This window comes from Aulonocara stuartgranti, assembly GCF_965226115.1.
Source record: "Aulonocara stuartgranti genome assembly, chromosome: 3".
In the NCBI taxonomy this organism is placed as follows: Eukaryota; Metazoa; Chordata; class Actinopteri; order Cichliformes; family Cichlidae; genus Aulonocara; species Aulonocara stuartgranti.
This window is the reverse complement of record NC_138941.1, coordinates 52,308,411-52,329,185: the sequence shown is the minus strand read 5'-3', so window position 1 is coordinate 52,329,185 and position 20,775 is coordinate 52,308,411. Positions and strand designations below refer to the sequence as shown.

Genomic DNA, 20,775 nt, shown 5'->3' with positions numbered 1-20,775 from the left:
CTGTTGTTTTTGTGCACCCCTGTTGTTTTTCAGGATGTTTCTTCATAAATCATTGGTTGCTTGAATTAGCAATTTCAATTCAATATATCATAAAAATCTGTATTAGGTCTGAAATACAACCTGTTTTATATTTACATCATTGCGTGCAGCATGAATGAGCATGACTGGAGCTGCAGGAACATAAAAACATTCTGTGTCTTTTAGAAATGCTTGTAGATCCTGTCCACATCACTGATTTTCTCAAGAAGGCCACCACACACATCCCTGAAGCACTTGGTAAGTGTGTAGTTCATTTCTCCATAAGGACAACTCTAATAACCCCAATAATATCTCTGCTAATGAGAAATTATATAATATTTACTTACCAGCTGTAATCTGTATGTATATATAGTTCAGAATCTCAGATTTACAGAAATATATGACAGAACTTTTTGCTTTCAATTATAACAGACTGCTCATTTATAATCACTTGTTGGACTTTTTGATTTTTCTTCAAATATATAATACATATACAAACAGTAGCATTTGTGATGTTTATATAGGATTATATTAGGGGGAGTATATAGCAATATAATCAGTGTTGGGAAGGTTACTTTTCAAATGTATTCCGTTACAGAATACAGAATACATGCCCCAAAATGTATTCTGTAACGTATTCCGTTACGTTACTCAATGACAGTAACGTATTCTGAATACTTTGGATTACTTAATATATTATCATGCTTTTTACAACAACGTGAATGTACTATTGCTGTGTGATTTATTACTATTACTGAAGGTCCGCGACTCCGAACTGTAGTAAAGGGACCTCTGACTAATACGGCGGGGTCCCTGTCGGCTCGTAGCCGAAAAATAGCTTTACTTTGTTGTGTGGGTCAACTTTTCTTGCGAGAGACAGAGAGAGGCGTTGAAAGGCTGCTCCAACGGAACTTATTGTTTTCGGAGGAAAACACGAACACGGTGTACAGTCGAGTCTTATTAGCTTACTTACAACTGGGCTCGTCAGGCACTCTTCTTGGCTGAAGTGGTTATTATTATATTTACATGCTTCCAGCTCCTGTTTTTCCTCGACGACAACACGTACCTTTCCACTCCCCTTTTTCTCCCTCCTCGCGCTCACAGACCCATAACGTGTATGGCAGTCCATTCTCCCTGCAACACTGACTACACTGCCCATGATGCTACATTCTTTAGAGCTATGCTTGTAGCATTCTGCCTGTTAGCTTAGCACAACAACAACAACAAAAAGGCGCTCTCTCACCCAGGAAACACACAGTCGCAGAGAGAGAGAGAGAGCGTCGCCCTGTAACCATGGCAACCGTAACGCTGCCGCCTGGAACAACAGAACGTAGCTGTCAAACAAAACCCAAACAGTCCTGACCCGCGACAAAATGAAACAGGAAAGTACTGCAGTGTAATCCATTTATTTCAACAAAGTAACTGTATTCTGAATACCACCTTTTTAAACGGTAACTGTAACGGAATACAGTTACTCATATTTTGTATTCTAAATACGTAATGGCGGTACATGTATTCCGTTACTCCCCAACACTGAATATAATGGATATGCTTCCCTATCCCTTGTGTCTTACTGTGCAACCTCTATGTTACTCAATAGTCGAGCTTGAGAAAAATCCCACAACTGAGAACCTAGACTGGTTCTATGGTCTTCTGGCTGGATTTGTCATCTGCACAACTGGGCACAGAAGAGGCGTCATATCAAATATGACAGTTGAGGAAGTTGGCACTGCTGAAGCGGATGGTGATGGCCGGCGGATAATCAGAGTAAAATCATTAAGCAATTATTTCTCTCCCTGATTAAAGATATTTTCTTACCAGCGACATCAATGACTGTGTGCAATGTAATTTAGTTGCTGATTCTTTTACAGGTAAAAGAGCACAAGACCAAGGAAACATTTGGCCATGCACTTGTTCCCCTAACGAAAGACGAATACATATGGTTTCACCGCTTTGTGTACCACCGCCACAGATACCCTGGTGTATCATCACAATTGATTTTTGCCAACACCAATGGAGGGCCTTATGCTAAGATGCTGACATCGTTCCAAGATGCATGGAGGAAGTTTGGTATCCCAGGAAAACCAAACTTCTCTATGATTAGGAGCAGCATCAGCACTTTTGTGAGTAGTTTCCACTTTATGGTGATTCAGTGTTTTTACCTTCCTATCTTTTTAGAGTGATGATATAAAACAGTCACCCTTCCTGGTTTTACTCCCAGTGTTATAATGTTGAAAGGACATTTCTTTTTCTTTTTATTGTCTTCTGTTGTACTTCTTTTTGTGGTTCTGTCCTTAGCTCTGCAAATCTCCTTGAAAATGTCAAATGTTAGTGCAATTAATAACATTATTTAATGTTTACATTTGTAGAGTGGGAGATCCTTGGGAACCCAAAGCAAGGTACAAGTCCACCGGATGATGTGCTATTCTGACGCAACTGCAGAGAGACCTTATGAGGCAGATTTAAACTTTGACGAAGCCTTCAAGTGCCGCAACAATGCTGCAAAGGCACTTGCTGTGAACAATAGAACCAGAGACTCTGAGGAATCTACAACCTCAGAAGACAATGAAGATGTGTTGCAGAGAAGATATGCTGGACCAAAGAAAAGAAAGTCTAGTCAAAATGCCACAAGAGGAGAAATTGTGAAAAAGAAGACCAAACAGCACGCAAACACCATTGACACAGACACATCTGGAAAACACCGACATAAACAGAGTGGCAGGGGAAGAGCAAAAGTGACTACAGAGAGTAGTGAAAGTGAAGATTATGATGATAACCATGAACACATTGACCTTACAGCAGCAGGTACATTGGGATCCACCAAAGGTAAAGATAATGCTAAAGAAAAGGGAAAAGCCACAAAGGACAGAGGAGACTTGTATAGTCATACTCAGTTTCTTAAAAACAAGTTCAAATGTTGGGAATATCCTAAAATTATCTTAGAAAGAAATGCAATCCAAACACAAATACAAAAAGTTGTTAGACCAAAGGAAACAACTGAGGGTGTGAACCAAACACAAACAGAGACAATAGATGAAGACAATGAAGCCTTGAGGCCAGAAAGTTTGAGTGAAAATGAAAACAGTATGGAAACAGTGACTACAGATAACGAAGAAGACAAAGCTGAAGATGAAAATGGTCCCTTGTTGAACACAACAGACATAGACCAAGAAGTTTCCAGTGGAGTAGTGAGAAAAACTACAGAAAAAATAAAAGGAACGAGCACAGAGGACATAGGCAGAGATAAACATGGACCACAGAAAAAGACAACAACCGAGGAAAAATGCAATTTGAGATCAGAAGGAACAACAGAGGAAGGAATGAGAACACAGACAGAGACTACAGAAAAAGACAAAGCACTCAGCACAGAGGACACAGACATAAAGGAACAGAGACCACAGATGGAGACCGCGGTCAAAGAAAAAAACATTTTGAGAGCAGGAGTTACAACAGAGGAAGGAATGACAACACAGAGAGAGACTACAGAAAAAGAGAAAGGGTTGAGCACAAATGACAATGGGCAACACACAGTAACTACAGATAAAGACAAAGCACTCAGCACAGAGGACACAGACATAAAGGAACAGAGACCACAGATGGAGACCACAGCTGAAGAAAAAAATGATTTGAGATCAGAAGGAACAACAGAGGAAGGAATGAGACCACAAACAGAGACTACAGACAAAGACAAAGCACTGAGAACAGAGGACAAAGACATAAAGGAACAGGGACCACAGATGGAGACCAGGGTTAAAGAAAAAAACAATTTGAGAACAGAAGGAACAACTGAAAACAAAGACACAGTTAGAGTAAAAGAAGATGGCCCTGGGACTAGCTATGAGTCTCTGGTGGCACACCCAAAAAAGAGGAAAAGTTCTCTAATGAAGAAAAGCTCTTTGGCGAAGTGTGATGAAAGCAAAGAAACAAGGCAAAAGGGCAACAAGCGAGAAAGAAAAAGACCAAAGAGCCTGACTGCAAAACAGCTGTTAAGTCCAAAGATGCTCAGAAGTCACAAGACTAAAGAGGCACCTAAAGATACCAGCAAAAGACAAAAAGTCATACAAAGAGTCAGAGAAATTACAAGAAAAAATAAGGAAAAGAACAAAGGATTGAGCACAATTGACATAGCTGAAGATAAAAATGGGCAACATACAGAGACTACAGAAAAAGACAAAGCACTCAGCACAGAGGACAAAGACATAAAGGAACAGGGACCACAGATGGAGACCACAGCTGAAGAAAAAAACGATTTGAGATCAGAAGGAACAACAGAGGAAGGAATGAGACCACAGACAGAGACTACAGACAAAGACAAAGCACTGAGCACAGAGGACACAGACATAAAGGAACAGAGACCACAGATGGAGACCACAGCTGAAGAAAAACATAATTTGAGATCAGAAGGAACAACAGAGGAAGGAATGAGAACACAGACAGAGACTACAGAAAAAGACAAAGCACTCAGCACAGAGGACACAGACATAAAGGAACAGGGACCACAGATGGAGACCAGGGTTAAAGAAAAAAACGATTTGAGAGAAGAAGGAACAACTGAAAACAAAGACACAGTTAGAGTAAAAGAAGATGGCCCTGGGACTAGCTATGAGTCTCCAGTGGCACACCCAAAAAAGATGAAAAGGTCTCTAATGAAGAAAAGCTCTTTGGCGAAGTGTGATGAAAGCAAAGAAACAAGGCAAAAGGGCAACAAGCGAGAAAGAAAAAGACCAAAGAGCCTGACTGCAAAACAGCTGTTAAGTCCAAAGATGCTCAGAAGTCACAAGACTAAAGAGGCACCTAAAGATACCAGCAAAAGACAAAAAGTCATACAAAGACTCAGAGAAATTACAAGAAAGCATAAGGAAAAGAACAAAGGATTGAGCACAATTGACATAGCTGAAGATAAAAATGGGCAACATACAGAGACTACAGATAAAGACAAAGCACTCAGCACAGAGGACACAGACATAAAGGAACAGGGACCACAGATGGAGACCACAGCTGAAGAAAAAAATTATTTGAGATCAGAAGGAACAACAGAGGAAGGAATGAGACCACAGACAGAGACTACAGACAAAGACAAAGCACTGAGCACAGAGGACACAGACATAAAGGAACAGGGACCACAGATGGAGACCACAGTTAAAGAAAAAAACGATTTGAGATCAGGAGATACAACAGAGGAAGGAATGAAAACACAATGACAACACAAGGACAAGGTCATGTCCAGAGTGAGAATGTGAATGTTAGATCCTGTTGATCTCAGAGTTCTTTGGTTGCAATTTTTAATTATACTAAATTTTCAAGACCTTTGTGATCATGTGAGTTTTTTTGTTACTGATTTTACACAGTTGCTCTGGGTTTTTTTTTCTTTACATTTTACTCACTTTGATCATGCAAGTTTTTTAGTTAAGTTTAAGTATTGTTTTTATTTTTTTACTTCTAAAATAATAGTTGTTTAAAAAAAGACAAAATTTGATATGCATATGTTGTTTATAACCAATGCCAAATGGAGAAAAATAAAATCAATAAAAAAAATTCTGTTCAATTTGAAAATGACGTGTCTTTGTTCTACAATCATTAGTCATGGATTTCATTTCCAAGCTGTAATTCCAAATAACTCATATTTTATACAGGCATGCTATGTAGATGTTATTAATAACATTAGCTGAATTAACACAAATAAAAGTCCTCACAAATTATACCTGATTCCAAATAACAACATTGTGATGTGTTTAATGGTAAGCCCAATTACAATTTCTTCTATCTAAATAACTAATTATTCAGTTTTTTTCAATCCAATTTTGGCAAAGAAATGTCTAATGTTTCATTTTTTTCCCATCCCATTTCCTAATGCAAACCATAGAAAATAAATCTTAATCAATTATTCAAAGATATTAAGGGATTTTTTTTTTACTTTTCTCTGTATGCAGTGTGTCTTTGGAAATCGATCCCCCCCCCCCCCCCCCCCCCCAAAAAAAAAAAAAAAAAAAAACCAGAATAAAAACATCAATCATAGCAGGTGTGTTTTACTGTTTATTCTTTATGCGTTTGACTTCTCAGATTTATTGGTTTTAACTGATGCTGTAGATATTAAAAATTATTTGTGCTCCAATTAGTGGAAATGCAAATGTGAAGTGTTGTTCAAAATAAATCTGTGAAGGTTCTCAGTAATTCAGGTCATCCTAGTTTAGGTCATCGTAGACCCCCTGGGGGTCACTCCTTTAGGGATTAAATCTGGGATTCTCCACCATTTCAAGACTCAAGAGGTTTATTGTCATTTCGTATGGTGTTACCCAGCCTGAAACGAAATACTGTCTCTCACCAGCCTCTACAGTGCAATAAGCAATATGTTTGACCTTAGAACTGAAGAAGCTTCTTGGTAGAGAAGTGAAACATCGGCAAGCAACATAAGGAAATCCAGGCATTTTTCCTTCCAAGCTCCCTAGAAAGCTCACAATGAAGCACCCTTTGGTCAACTCCAGAGCCAACAAGCTGAACATCCTGTATAAGAACTTTGTAGGTAAGAGCAGTTTCTCTTCTTAATACACTGATATTTTATACATTATAATAAATCCAATCATGTTTACATTTTATTCGTAGAAACTGATAACTTTCAGGTGCAGACGTGGATGTTTGGACAAATTGTTCATGTAGATAATCCTCATTGCTGTTTTTTGTGATCATTGCACTCTATGTGATTATTTTGCTCCTGCTGTATTTCAACAACTTCTCACGGCTAGCGGAGTGAGCTGTGTAGAGGAATAACTGAGGACCCAAAAGGTGAAAACAGAAAGTCCACGAGAAACGCAGGAGCTCACGGAACAGTTCACTGATGGTTCAAGGGTTGACCCGTAGGCCATGAGCACAATAGTCCAAAAAGGTTCAGCTCAGGAGGCCCACTGTGTGAAAAGCTGGTCCGGAGGCCGGCTGTACAGAAGGTTCCTGGGACCTTCCAGCGGATGCAGAAGACAGCTGAGGTGATCCCTCGGACTCTCCAGTGGAGGCAGATGACTGGATGGGACCCTCCGACCCTCCAGCGGAGACAGACATGGACCCAGTAAGTACAGGGACCTCAGGCAGACAAAGAGAGGAACCAGCAGTTGCAGGGACCTCTGACAGATACAGAGCAAAACCAGCTGATGCAGGGACCTCTGGCAAGCACAAAACAGAACCGGTAGGCTCAGAGACCTCTGGTATTCCTTACACTGGCTGGAGTTGAGCAGCAAATTGGTTTGGCTCAGGTAGCAACAGCGGGATGCAGTCCTCAGGGAGCTGAAAATGTTCACCAACAAACCCAGCAGAGGACGGAGGCGGAAGGTGAAGTAGTTGTTGGCGCTGGTGTCTTAACCTCCAAGGGTCTTGAGTCGGCTGGTGGCTGGCACTCAGCCTCTGGGAGGCCCTGGAGGGAGTTACTGTCTCTAACATGGCCAGCTTTTTGAGAACCATTAAATGTTTCTATGAAGTGTGTTCCCTGCTTAAGATGAGTAGTTGAAGATGATGGCTGAACCAATGAGTGGACTGATGGCTGAGCTAAAGGCAACTGAGCACATAACTGAGCTAGGGGCGACTGAGCGATGGACTGAACAGGAAGTTGAACTAATGGCTGAGGTGCAGGCCCTGCTAATGGCTGAGCTAGCGGCAACACAGGAGACTTGGATAGTGGCAATACAGGAAATTTGGATAGGAGACTGAACTAAGGGCGACTGAGCTGAGCGTGACTGAACTGAGGGTGACTGAACAGGAGACTGAGCTAATGACTGAAGTAATTGTTGAGGTGAAAATGGAGCTGGTGGCAGAGTTGATGACCAAACTGCTGGCCAGGCAGCTAACAGAGCTTCAGGCCGGGCCGGGCTGCACATCCTCCACCAAGCAGAGCAGGTGAGCAGTGAAGGGGGTGAAGGCGAATGTTGTGGAGAATGTGCAGTACGAGGGATAGCAAACGGGAGGGAGGCATAGCTGATCCTAATAAACGGGGAAGCAAAACTTGATACATTGACATAGGACACAGACTTTCAAAGTAAAAAAGGAAACATAACAGACATGGACTTGACTAGGGGATAAAGCTGATAAGTGGGACAAAAACTAGGGCTGGGTATCATCACGGATTTCTAGAATCAATTCGATTCCGATTCACAATGTCCCAAATCGATTGATTCGATTCAGTTAAATTTTTTGCCTCAGACAGTCAGAAATATTAAAATTCTGATCATGATCATTTTCCTGGCCAGGGATTTTATAGCAGATGACCTTAAATATATTCTGCAGTAGATCAAAAACGAAAGAAAACAATTAATCAACATATAAACATGATGCTGCTGAAGTGAAATAGAGCAAAGTTACTGAGGTGTTATTAGAGACAAAACCAAGCATTATGCAATTTTGCACAATTTTTAAAAAGTTTACATTTGTTCAGTAGCTGATTGAACAGCAACAATTAGGCTCTCTTTTCGGAAGTAAGTAAAAGCGAAAAAAAACCAGCGTCTGACAGCGTTGTAAACAATGGTAGACTTGTGCGTAATAAGCAAGTAAATAATGCAGAAAACTGAGATTTCTAGACAAGAAACTGTTTTTGAAGTACACAGAGAGAGAGAGAGAGAGAGAGAGAGAGATAGCTCTGCATGAAGTGTGATTTTTATTGTGGTGAAAGCAAAGCACCAAAAGTAAGATGAAATTTATGATGATGTTTATGTGAAGGGAAATGTGAAGCTTATTTTGGATCTTCTTTTGCTGCTGGTTTAGTCAATATTGTTTAGAGAGATACAACCTGCAGCTTCAGAATCTATCGCAAAAAGGGCGTAAACATAAAGCGCTGACCCACTGAAACATCAGAATCAGTGAACTGTCGGCTTTCAGCCCCGAGCGCGTCCGTGTTGTCAGGTGAGAAAGGCGACATCTCACTGATTCTGATCTGTCGGGTGCATGTGTGCAGAATCCACGTACCTGCTCTAAGTCACTGTTTTAGCTGTGAATTAGATTCAAAATCGATTCAGGATTTTAATAAATCAATACAACATTATCTAAGCTAGAATCTATTTTAATCGATAAATCGATAATCAAAATCCACCCCTAACAGCAATCATGGAAGACAGAAAAAGACATCTAAGTGGTTGATGATTGAGCATGTGTCTGACAAACGAATTTTCCTTGAGATAAATTAAGTTCTTAATTAATGACTAACCTCATATTGTGGATGGATTTTCTCAGTTGTTCTCCTGACTGAAGTTTGGTCCATTTACAGCATCCTGCCATGCGATTGCATTTGTTCCTTACCACCGGGAACTGTCATGTTAACTTTTATCGAGTGGAAAAAAAGATGGATGCCTGGATGTTAAACGTAATTATTACACCTGGTAGAGCAGCAACGCTGATCATTTTATTAAAGAATTTAGACAATTTTTGTGATTCCACAGTAATCGTTTGACTTTGGGACCTGCAGCATAGTTTGGGTCCAGCCTTAAAGACTGGATTCTGTTGTTATTATTTAATTTAATAATACATTCCAAGAACTGTTACCCTAGACAATGATTGCAAACTAGATCGTCTGATTGGCTGAAAGACCTGTCTCGTCATTAACTAGGGTGGGAGGAGCAATGATGTCAGAGTGTGATGAGAGTACAGCAAACTGGCAACGATTTGTTTTAAGGTAAGTCTATACAAATCCCTATTTTTTCATTTTTTATCACCCCAATCCCTCGTCCTCCCAATTATGTAATAAAAATAGCTAAACTTCCATAATTTTCATCTTTGTCCCTAGACACTCCAGTATTATAATATAAATGACTAATGCTTTGAACACTGTGCTTATGTACCCGGTATGACTAAGAAACATGCCACTCTATGTGCACCAAACATCTGAACTTAATTTAATGTATTTGTTTATATTTTATGTATTTGATTATATTTTATGTGTTTTTAAAAATAATTTCAACACGGGGCTCAATTGGATTCATTTTTATAGGTGGTTCAGTCAGTAGTAAAATTCTCTGATCCTGATTAATATTATATTTTATTATTACCGCTAATAATAATAATAGTAATAGATAACACCTTTGTTTATGTGGACATTTGTACAGCACTTTATTTAATAGCACAGAATCAAAGTTTATTGATTTCATTTACAAGGTATAATTTCAAATTAAAAGATTCCTAATGGTAGCTGTGCAAATCTTATTGTATTAGTTACACATAAAATTCCTAATGGCTATTCCTATTTTCCAAGATCCATCATCCTATAAAAGACAGCAGAATTCATTTGTCTAAATGCCTGAACAATCATTGAGCACAACAGCCAACTTTGGAGGAGTGGCGGTGGAAACAGGCTTGAATTAGGAGTCCTTGTTGTTACCTTTTAGCAGAAGTTGGAGAAGATGGAGAAGAGGGGTTTATTTGAATGCTGGTTCAATCAGAATTCCATCAATCCAAATGAATAACTCTTTCATTTTATTCATCATATTCCCTAAATCTTCCAGTTATACAATACAAATGATTGATGCTTTCATTTTTTCATCCCAATCCCTTGATCTTTCAATACAGACCTACATTACATGAACCACATTTAGGAGAAAGGAGAAATCAACAATATTCAACATATGGACACCACGGCGCCAGCTGCTCAGGCCCAAGGCTGGAGCCGACCAAAACAACTCCTGGATAACGACTGTGTGATGACTATTCTTCCCATCCCATGCAAGGCCACCTGGGTTGGCTGGCAGACTGTTTACTTAGCCTGATAGGGCGAAGGACACTGTCTCAGCTGGACTCTGGACATGCACACACATACACTTACACTGATGCTGTCCTCCCATAGGTGCCCAGCGTGAGAAGAGGTCTCTTTTTTTACCTCTTGTACTTTTCCCATTGTTGTGTACTTTTTCAGTGTTTTCTCTGTAACGCTGCCGATCTCCGACTGTATTCCCATGTGATGCCTTTGTTGTGTGTGTAAGTCGGGGGGGGGGGGGGGGGGGGGTCCTATTCCTCTGCGGGGCAACCTGCATATGGCCAATAAAGCATAAAGCATTCATTCATTCATTCATTGTATATTGTTTTCCCTTCTTTCATTTTGTACCTTGTGGTCCAGGTACCCAATTTTGCTGTGAAAGTAACGGCACAATGACCATAAACACTCTCTAAGTCTAAGAAATTAAAAATCCCATTTTAACTGTAAATTAAAATCCTTATTTAAAACAAGTTTATTAATTTCTTTGACAAGGTGTAATTCTGAATTAAAATTATACTAAACTAGTAAGATTCACAAAACAGATTAAAACAGAGGCGATCCAGTAATGCTGCACTAATGAAGTTTCTGCACTAATGCTGCACTAATGAAGCTGCACTTGAGTTTCAAGATGGCGCCGAGTATGGCAGCCTCGTCGCGAGCTCCCCCAAGCAACGGCTTTCTTCTGTGTTTAATTTTACTTTTCCTTTATTTTTTCACGAGCAGCACTTGTCTCCTTGTGTACGACCGACAAACCTTACTGGACATAAAAGACGGTCTTTCTTATAACTTTCCGGAGTTCAAGTTTTGCAACACGGACGCTCCGTTTGCAGACCCCCCATTCATCTCACCTAAGACGCCTTTGTTCTCTGGCCCTGGAGGCCGCGAACGCCGACGCAGAGGCAGAAGATATGGTGTTCTGGTTCGACTGAGACGGCGCACTTACAGACCACCGTTACCCAGTTTATTACTGGCTAATGTGCAGTCTCTGGAGAACAAGCTGTGCGAGCTTCGGGCACGGATCTCATTCCAGCAAGAGATGCGGGACTGCTGCGTGATCTGCCTCACAGAAACCTGGCTATCGGACAAAGTACCGGACTCCGCAATACAATACTGCCGGGGTTCTCTGTGCACCGCGCGGACAGGTCACAGGATCTTACTGGGAAAAGCAGAGGCGGTGGTGTGTGTTTCATGATCAACAACAGCTGGTGTGATTATGCGAACGTGCACCCGGTCAAATCCTTCTGCTCACCGGACCTGGAGTACCTGATGATTAAGTGCCGGCCATTCTGGCTACCGAGGGAATTTACAGCAGTGATTATTACGGCTGTTTACATTCCCCCACAAGCCGACACTGACCGTGCACTCAGGGAACTGTACAGCGCGATCAGCAGCGAGGAAACCGCACACCCAGAGGCAGCGTTTATCACAGCCGGAGACTTTAATAAGGGAAACCTGAAGAAAGTCTCACCAAAACTCCATCAACACATCCTTTTTAACACACGTGGAAACCGGCTACTCGACCACTGTTACACCTCTTTCCGGGATGCGTACAAAGCCCTCCCCCGCGCCCCATTCGGCCAATCAGATCACTGCTCCATCCTGCTCCTGCCCGCCTACAGGCAGAAGCTGAAACAGGAAGCTCCAACCCAGAGGGCGGTGCACTGTTGGACGGACCAATCGGAGTCTGCGCTGCGGGACTGTTTTGATCACGCGGACTGGGAAATGTTTCACGTGGCCGCCAGAGACATTGATGAATACACAGACTCAGTCTGTGGATTTATCAGGAAATGCGTGGAAGATGTCGTCCCATCCAGAACAGTTAAATCCTTCCCAAATCAAAAACCCTGGATTAACGGAGATGTTCGCGCGGAACTGGCGGCACAGAACACCGCCTTTGCCTCCGCGAACACATCGGACTACAAACATGCACATTACCAACTCCGGAAGACGATCAAAGCAGCCAAACGTGAGTACAGGGACAGGGTGGAGCAACAGTTTGACAACCCTCGGAGTATGTGGCAGGGACTAAACACTAAACACGATCACAGACTTTAGAGGGAAAACCAGCACACCGCAGACCACGGCCTCTCTGTGTGAGGATCTAAACGTATTCTACGCTAGATTCGACGCAGCGAACACCATGAGACCGGACAGTGTGCGCACCGTGGATGACGTCAGTGCGCACACTGTGTCTGAGGAGGATGTGCGGAAGTGCTTCAGGAAGGTGAACGCGCGCAAAGCTACTGGTCCGGACGGGATTCCCGGCCGCGTCCTCAAGTCATGCGCGGCTCAGCTGGCTGGAGTGTTCACGCACATCTTCAACCTTTCCCTCTCTCTGTCTGTAGTCCCAGCCTGCTTCAAAATGGCCACCATCATCCCTGTACCCAAATCCTCCACCATCTCCTCATTGAACGACTGGCGACCTGTAGCCCTGACCCCCATCGTAAGCAAATGCTTCGAGAAGCTGGTCAGGGACTTCATCTGCTCTGCACTACCCGACTCACTGGACCCTCTACAGTTTGCATACCGCCACAACAGGTCCACTGATGATGCCATAGCCCTGACACTACACACTGCCCTGTCACACCTGGAGAAGAGAGACACGTATGTGAGAATGCTGTTTGTAGATTACAGCTCAGCATTCAATACCATCGTTCCCTCGAAGCTGGACAGGAAACTGCAGGATCTAGGACTGAGCAGCTCCCTCTGCAGCTGGATCCTTAGCTTCCTGTCTGACAGACGCCAGGTGGTCAGACTGGGCAGCATCACCTCATCCCCCATCACACTGAACACTGGTGCTCCACAGGGGTGTGTACTGAGCCCTCTCCTGTACTCACTCTACACCTACGACTGCACAGCCACTAACAGCTCCAACATCATTGTGAAGTTTGCGGACGACACTACAGTGGTGGGTCTTATCACCAACGGTGATGAGATGGCTTACAGGGAGGAGGTCAGCGCCCTGACCCACTGGTGTCAAGACAACCATCTCACCCTCAACGTCGCAAAGACAAAGGAGTTGATAGTGGACTTCCGGAGGTGCAGAGAAGTACACACCCCCATCACCATCAACGGCGCTGCTGTGGAGAGAGTGAGCAGCTTCCGGTTCCTTGGAGTACATCTGGCTGAGGATCTTACGTGGTCAGTACACACAAACAAAACAGTGAAGAAGGCGCAGCAGCGCCTCTTCTTTCTCAGGAGACTGAAAAGATTCGGCATGAGCCCCCGCATCCTCAGGACCTTCTATCACTGTGCCATTGAGAGCATCCTCACTGGATGCATCACCACCTGGTATGGCAACAGCACCGCCTACAACTGCAAAGCTCTCCAGCGAGTAGTGCGGTGCTCTGAACGGATAATTGGAGGTGAGCTTCCCTCCCTCCAAGACATCTACAGGAAGCGCTGCCTGAGGAAAGCGGGGAGGATCATCAAGGACTCCAGTCACCCCAGCCATAAACTGCTCAGACTGCTTCCATCAGGAAGGAGGTTCTGCAGCATCCGGTCCCGTACCAGCAGACTGAGAGACAGCTTTTTCCATCAGGCCATCAGACTGCTGAACACGTCATAGACACCTCAGCTTCACTACTGGAACTTCAACATTATGCACTCCACACTGTATATAAATGCCACTTGTTTTGCACATATTCAACTCTGTATATTTTATATATTTTATTATTATTATTATTATTATTATTATTATTTATTTTTTTTACTATTTAATTTGTAAAAATGTGTATACACACACACACACACACACACAAAAACACACACACACACACGTAGGAAAATATTTAGTATACACATCCAGAAATGCATACACTATTATATATTGTACATATATTTATTAGTTTCAGGTTGGCCATTCTTGTATTTTGCTCGTTTGTGTTGTTGTGTTTGCACATCTCTGTTGCTTGTGGGGCTCGCACACAAGAATTTCACTCGCATGTGCTGTGCCAGTGTGCCTGCACATGTGATGTGACAATAAAAAGTGATTTGATTTGATTTGATTTGATGAATTAGACTAACTATTCACTTTAGCTAAAGTTATTACGTTATCTAAAGAGTTGGGATGCTGTGTAAGACATAAATAAAGCTAAAATACAAAGGTTTGGGCACCGTTTTGCATGTTTCCCTACTGTAGGGGTCTCTGCAAGCATACAGAGGGGGTACTCTGAGAGGGTCCAAGATGACAACTTTGGAATTCTACTAGAAACAGTCGATCATATTTGTTTGTCAAAGCTGAATTCAAGGCAAACTACGCTAAATTTGCATTTTTAGCTAACAGCTACAATAAGCATAACAGTTACCGTACGGCTATCATTTGTTAACATGACGCTTGTTCTTATACATGTAATACATTTATTACCAACCTGAGAGTTTATCCGCTGGTCATTCGACATGACGAATGACTTCTGAAGTCTTTTTTTTTTTTTTTGTGGCCTGTCCCATTTGGTTCTTTAGCCGTCAGAATTGTTGTCTGAAGACCAACAAGGATACCCAATGGATTTACTTTGCCAAATGGATCATCGTGGCATTGCCGTATTGGTCCATTTGATCAATCTTTGTTTTTATTATTTATTATATTTTATTTTCAGATGTTACAGACGGGACAGACATGAGTGAGGGATAGGAAAGGGAGAAAGAAAGAAGAAGGAAAGGAAAAACAGAAGGGGAGAGGGACAGTGAGAAAGGGGGGGAGAAAAAAAATAAAAATCTCCTGGATCACCTGCTGAGAGAAGAATAGAAAACAAGCAAAAAAACCCAAAAAAACAGAGCAACATACTAAACACAACACCATTGCATTAATCTAGCTAAGTGTAAACAGCAGTAAATACTAAATATTCAATGTTGTTGTGCAGCACGCAGGACAGACAGCGCACAATGTGCTTCGAAGTAGCAGCCAAGAAAGGTGTAATTTAAGTCTACAAGCAGTGAACACCCGTGTGCATACCTGTGTGGATCAGCGCGCTTGTATTCAAATGGTTTCCACATGTAATGGTCTGCAAGATGTAGCGAGCCATAGCCCCGTCCCCCAGGGCATGAAGCAGGCATGGAGGAGATCCAGGCCCCAGACAACCAGAGGCCCCAGAGTGCGAGAGCCCAAGGAGGACCACCAGAGGGGCATCCGTGCCACCTTCATGGGAAGGGCTGGGGATCCCCAGACGATGCGTCACCCAGTAGCCACCGAGCAGAAGCTAGAGGGGGCTGCACCGGCGTGCCCGCCGGCTCTGCCGGCAGCCAGCTGTGCCAGAGTGAACCGAGCCGCAGGCCCAGGGGCCTTCTGAAGTCTTAATTCAGCTCAAGATGCTGTAGATTCCCGTCAGTAACACTTTCGGTCCGCTAGTAAAACGTAGTTCTATTAATCTGCGCTTGAACCGGAACCGGATGTAAGTTTCAAAAAACTGAATTTTGGAACTGAAATTGAATGGTGAGAAGTGAAACTGAAATTATTCGAGAGCTGAATTTTTAAAGGATAAAATGCAGTTTCAAAGCAAATCAATTCATTTTCAAACCATAAATTCAATTTCAAATTAGACTAATTCAAATTCAGTTTTCAAAAGCATTTATTCAAGTTACAATTCAGATTCAATCTGAGCAATTCAAATTCAAATTGAACTTATTCAAATTCAGTTTCTGATGGCACAGATTTCTGCCCATACCAGTGTTTGAGTTTTATGTATCTTTTGTATTCTTTTGTGCCCTAGTTTAGCTCATCTAGTTTATTTTGAGATTGCTGTTTAGTCCTTTGTTCCTTAGTTGTTTATGTCATCTCCCCCTGTACTAAGTCTCCCTGGTTCATGCGTCATGTCTGCGTGGTTATGTTTAGTTCATGTCATGTCTCCATGTTTCCTGTTTTACTTTGAAAGTCTGTATTCAATGTCAGTGTATTCAGTTTCACTTCTCCTGTCCTGTCGTTAGGTTCATGTGTGTCAGCTGTGCTCCCATGTGTGGCCACTTCCCCTGATCATCCCTCATGTGTATTTAGTCTCTGTGTTTCATACAGTCTGTGTTGTGTCGTCTGTGTTCCCACCCTCCATGTCCTCACGGCCGGCCAGTCTGGCTCAGAAAACCATCGTCATGGTTTTCTGAGTCTCCTTAGTTTATCAGTATCTGTTTCCCAGTTTAGTTTAGGTTCAGTTTAGTCACGGTGTTTCTGCTTTGTGTTGAGACCTGTCATCAGCCACAATAAAGGCTCGCTTTCAGTTTAGGTTTACTCCGGTCTACTCTCTTGTGTTCGCACCTGGGTCCACCACACACACCACCGCACGGTCTGTCCCCTCAGATCGTGACAGTACGACGCAACCATGCCGGACCCAGCGACACAAGAGCAGGAGATCATTCGAACAGTGTAGTCGCTATGCGGCAAGTGGCTGCAGTGTTCCAGAGAGGAGGAACGGGAAGAGTTAGTCCGCCAAGTAGGGGTATGCGTGTCCGTATTCCCCTGGTTATGGGAGGAGCTGCATCCCCTCATCATTGACTTTCTCGTCTCCACTCTCCAATTCCGCCTGCAACAGCAGCTGTCCTGTGTGCGTGAGCCCTCGCCAGAGCCATGCTGTAGCTCCATTTCCCCGCTGCCTCGTGAGCCAGAAGCAGTCAGAGTCAGTACGGTGAGGCTCACCGCCGACACACCCTCGGCTCACGCTCCATTGTCTTCCGCATCCTCGCCACCGCCTGACTGCACTACGCAGCTCAAGGAGATCCCAGCTGCTATTGACTTCGGTGAGGAGGAGCGGCAGCAGGTATTACGGGCGTATTGCGAGGACGAGCTCCGTTGGAAGCCCTGGCTCATCCCCGAGGAGGAGCTCTCGCCAACCGGCCCGCCTCGCACCTGCCGCCCACCCTCGCTGCCTCAATCGGACTACTCGTCTCCTGCTGCCTTTCTAGCACGGATGTGGTTGGAGGACGAGGAGCCGGTCGCCATGGAAAGTCAAGTTTTGTCCACAGCCGCTTCAAAGAGGAAGCGGCGTTCACGCCGCCGTCGCGCACTGCTACGTCCTGTCTCGCCCTCCACGGAGCATCACGAGGATGCTGTGGGGGTCCTGGATGTCGATCTCGAGGAGCTCTCGGGGTCCCCGGAGCTGCCAGGGACTTCTACCCCTCACCCATAGCTGGAATGGCCATCGGGCATACCGAGCATATGCCCGGTGGGCCGCTGGCGATTTTTTGTTTTTATGGGCCGATGGATTTTCTTTTTTTTTTAGGAAGGGTATATATAATGAAAGGTGTCGGATTGGCCAATTGGTCATGATCGACTCTGGGCTGGACCAATTACAGCCGAGGAGGCCGGATGCACCCTCCCCCTTGTTTATCAATCAAGTGATTTTCGCGCATTGCATGCCGGGAACTAGTGGCAAAACAATCCAAGTACCGCATCAAATGCAAGCATTTGCAGCACCGCAAAACATTCATTCTCCGGTTCCAATACCTTCTTGTTTTTTCTTTGGAATGTACAAAACAAAAGGAGAACAATGCCGGTCCGTACAGACTTGACGAAAAGACAAAGAAAAGATATGAGGAAAAAAATCAAAGGAGTGAAAGGGTTAGATCCTTACGAGCACACAGAGTGGACAAAAGACGTCAGCGTGCTGCTCACTTTCACCACGCTCAGATTTATAATTACACGGTTCTTGGAGTGAGTGCATACACTCGTGAAGTTTAGTAACTTCGGGTCACTGCAACAAGCCCAGGTACAGTTTACCGACGGATGGGTAGAGGACCTTGAAATGCACCGTGTAGAACGAAAGACCATCGTACGAACAAAGGTAAGTTTACCAGTCTCACAAATCGTCTTCATAAATACACATTCGTTAACTGTTTATTAATATAACCTTTGAGCTCAACGGCAATTAATTAGTAGTGGAAATAATTTCTGGTAGCATCACAGAAATGTAGCAGTGACAATAATATTGTATGCTGTAATCGTACTGGACAATTAGTGATACAAAACAACTGTTTTCTCCTGTGAATAAAAGTATATGTTTTTGTCAATGTACCATGGTAATAACAGAAGCGAAACGCAATATTGTGTCAGGACAATTCACTATTTATGCACAATAAACAAAGGAGCATAGCGCGACAATTTCTGTTCAGCGCCAGACTTGCTTGTAACCTATATCACCAATTATGTTATGAAAAATGACCTATTAACGACTACAAAACTCTGACCTTTGTGGGAATGCTTGGAGCAGACTAACATGTGAGCTGGAGTGTTCTGAGACGTTATATTTGGTATATCCAGACCATCCGTCGGCTCTTACTTCGGAAACATGGCTTAAAAAATTTCTCTTCAACGACGTAATCCGATAAAAAAAAAAAAGATCTCTTTACCCGTCGGCTTCCGTGGCTGTCATGCGACCGGCTATTGCAGTTAATAATACAGCAGCTTCTTGCCATTTTTTTGGGTTTCTTTTTATCGCTGTGTAACTGAGTTCAATTGAAAGCCTGCGTGCGCTAGTACCTCTTGCCACAAGTTCCCAGAATCCTTTGCGGTTTACCCCGAATGACGTCACATTTTCAATCTTTATCCTGGTGGGCCGGTCTCTAGTCAAAATGCCCGGGCTGATTTTTTGTCCCAGTCCAGCCCTGCCCTCACCCCGCCCGCTTCCATGGATAGAAAGAAGCGGTACTCTCGCCGCCGGCACTCTGAGCCTCAGCCTAAGGAGGTCCCTCAGTTAATGCCATCTGAGGCTTTAACTTCCATCAGCCATCCAGTGGTGAGTACCACTGACTCAGTTTCTGACGTTGTATCTAGCCCCATAGCCAAAGACCTCAAGTCAAAGGAGAGTGTTTCAGGGGCTGCTGTGAATAAAAATTTCTTGTCTGACTGTGACCTGGCTGATTCGGCAGGTTACAGCATCCATGAACCGGTTAACAATCATAACAGCAATAAAGATGACTGTGTCCTCGGCGTCATGACTTCTGAACCTGAATGTAGTACTGATGCAAACAATAAGTGTCTTGTTCTAGAGTTGTTTAACCCTGGTACAGCAAGCTTTGAGCCGACAATGTCTGAATCTGGTACTACGATCAACAGTTCTAATGTTGCCGTTGATGAAAATGTGTCTGTATCCGCCGACACTAACCTAGCACCCAGCTCTTCAGGGGTTTTTAGCGCAGTACAGGACGGATTGTCTGTAAAGTGCAACACTGTGATAACTAACCCACCATTATTTGCAGCCACCAACCGTTGTACTTCTGTACTGTGTCTTCCTACCAAATCAAAGGGTTTTTCTGAGTTAACTAGTGATGAGGACGTTAAGTCTCACACAGTGAACCTGCAGTCGGTGGGTTTTTCTGAAATAATGAAAGATGCTGGGAGTAAAGGTTTAGACTCAAAGTATTCTGTATCATATGAATTTCAATTTAATGTGTTGAAATCATCAGCGAGCAGTCCTAGGTGTGTGTGTGTGTGTGTGAGATCAAGAATTAAATCCTGTTACCTCAGACAATTTAACACTTACCAAGCCACCTCATGCCAGGTTTGAAACTTTGCTTAAACCATTTTCTAAGTCTGAAGAGAGACTGTCTAGCTTTCCTCAAGGAGCAACTAAAGACTGTTTGAACTGTGCTGAAGTCTCTGAAGAGTTAAGATCTAATTTTGTTGTTGCCCCTCTGCTAGCACCCCTTGAATTGCATGTTCAGGACTCTGGGTGCACTTCCAAGGCGGCTGTGACACTGCTCGACCTTATACCCGCATCTGATTCCCAGGTGGGGGCAGCAGCTGTCTAGTCAGCACCCGTCCTAGTTTTGTCCCAGACTCCTCTTATAACGGAGGTGAGTGACTGTGCTTTTTCATCTCATGAGCCTGATATAGTGGAGTGCCCTTTTGTGGGCCCAGCTACGAAGAAACTGGTGCCAAAGACTGCTCTACCATTAATCATGATTTAATAGACATCCATGCTGTGGCCGACCTAACTCTGGTTAAGACTGAGGGCCAGTCAGAGTCGTGTTGTGATAATGAAAGGACTGTGTGTAACTGTTTTGAAGAAGCGCACAATGAAATCACAGACCATGTTCTTGGCTCTGTAGAATTCAGGACT

General features: G+C 43.3%; 1 long non-coding RNA gene across 1 annotated transcript; it reads left to right on the top strand.

Moving 5' to 3' along the window:
• The first annotated feature begins 1,542 nt into the window (after positions 1-1,542).
• Positions 1,543-2,774, top strand: LOC309702775. Its single transcript, XR_014275727.1, has 3 exons — positions 1,543-1,785; positions 1,890-2,141; positions 2,388-2,774. It is a non-coding gene; the product is annotated as an uncharacterized lncRNA (long non-coding RNA).
• Positions 2,775-20,775: the final 18,001 nt, after the last annotated feature.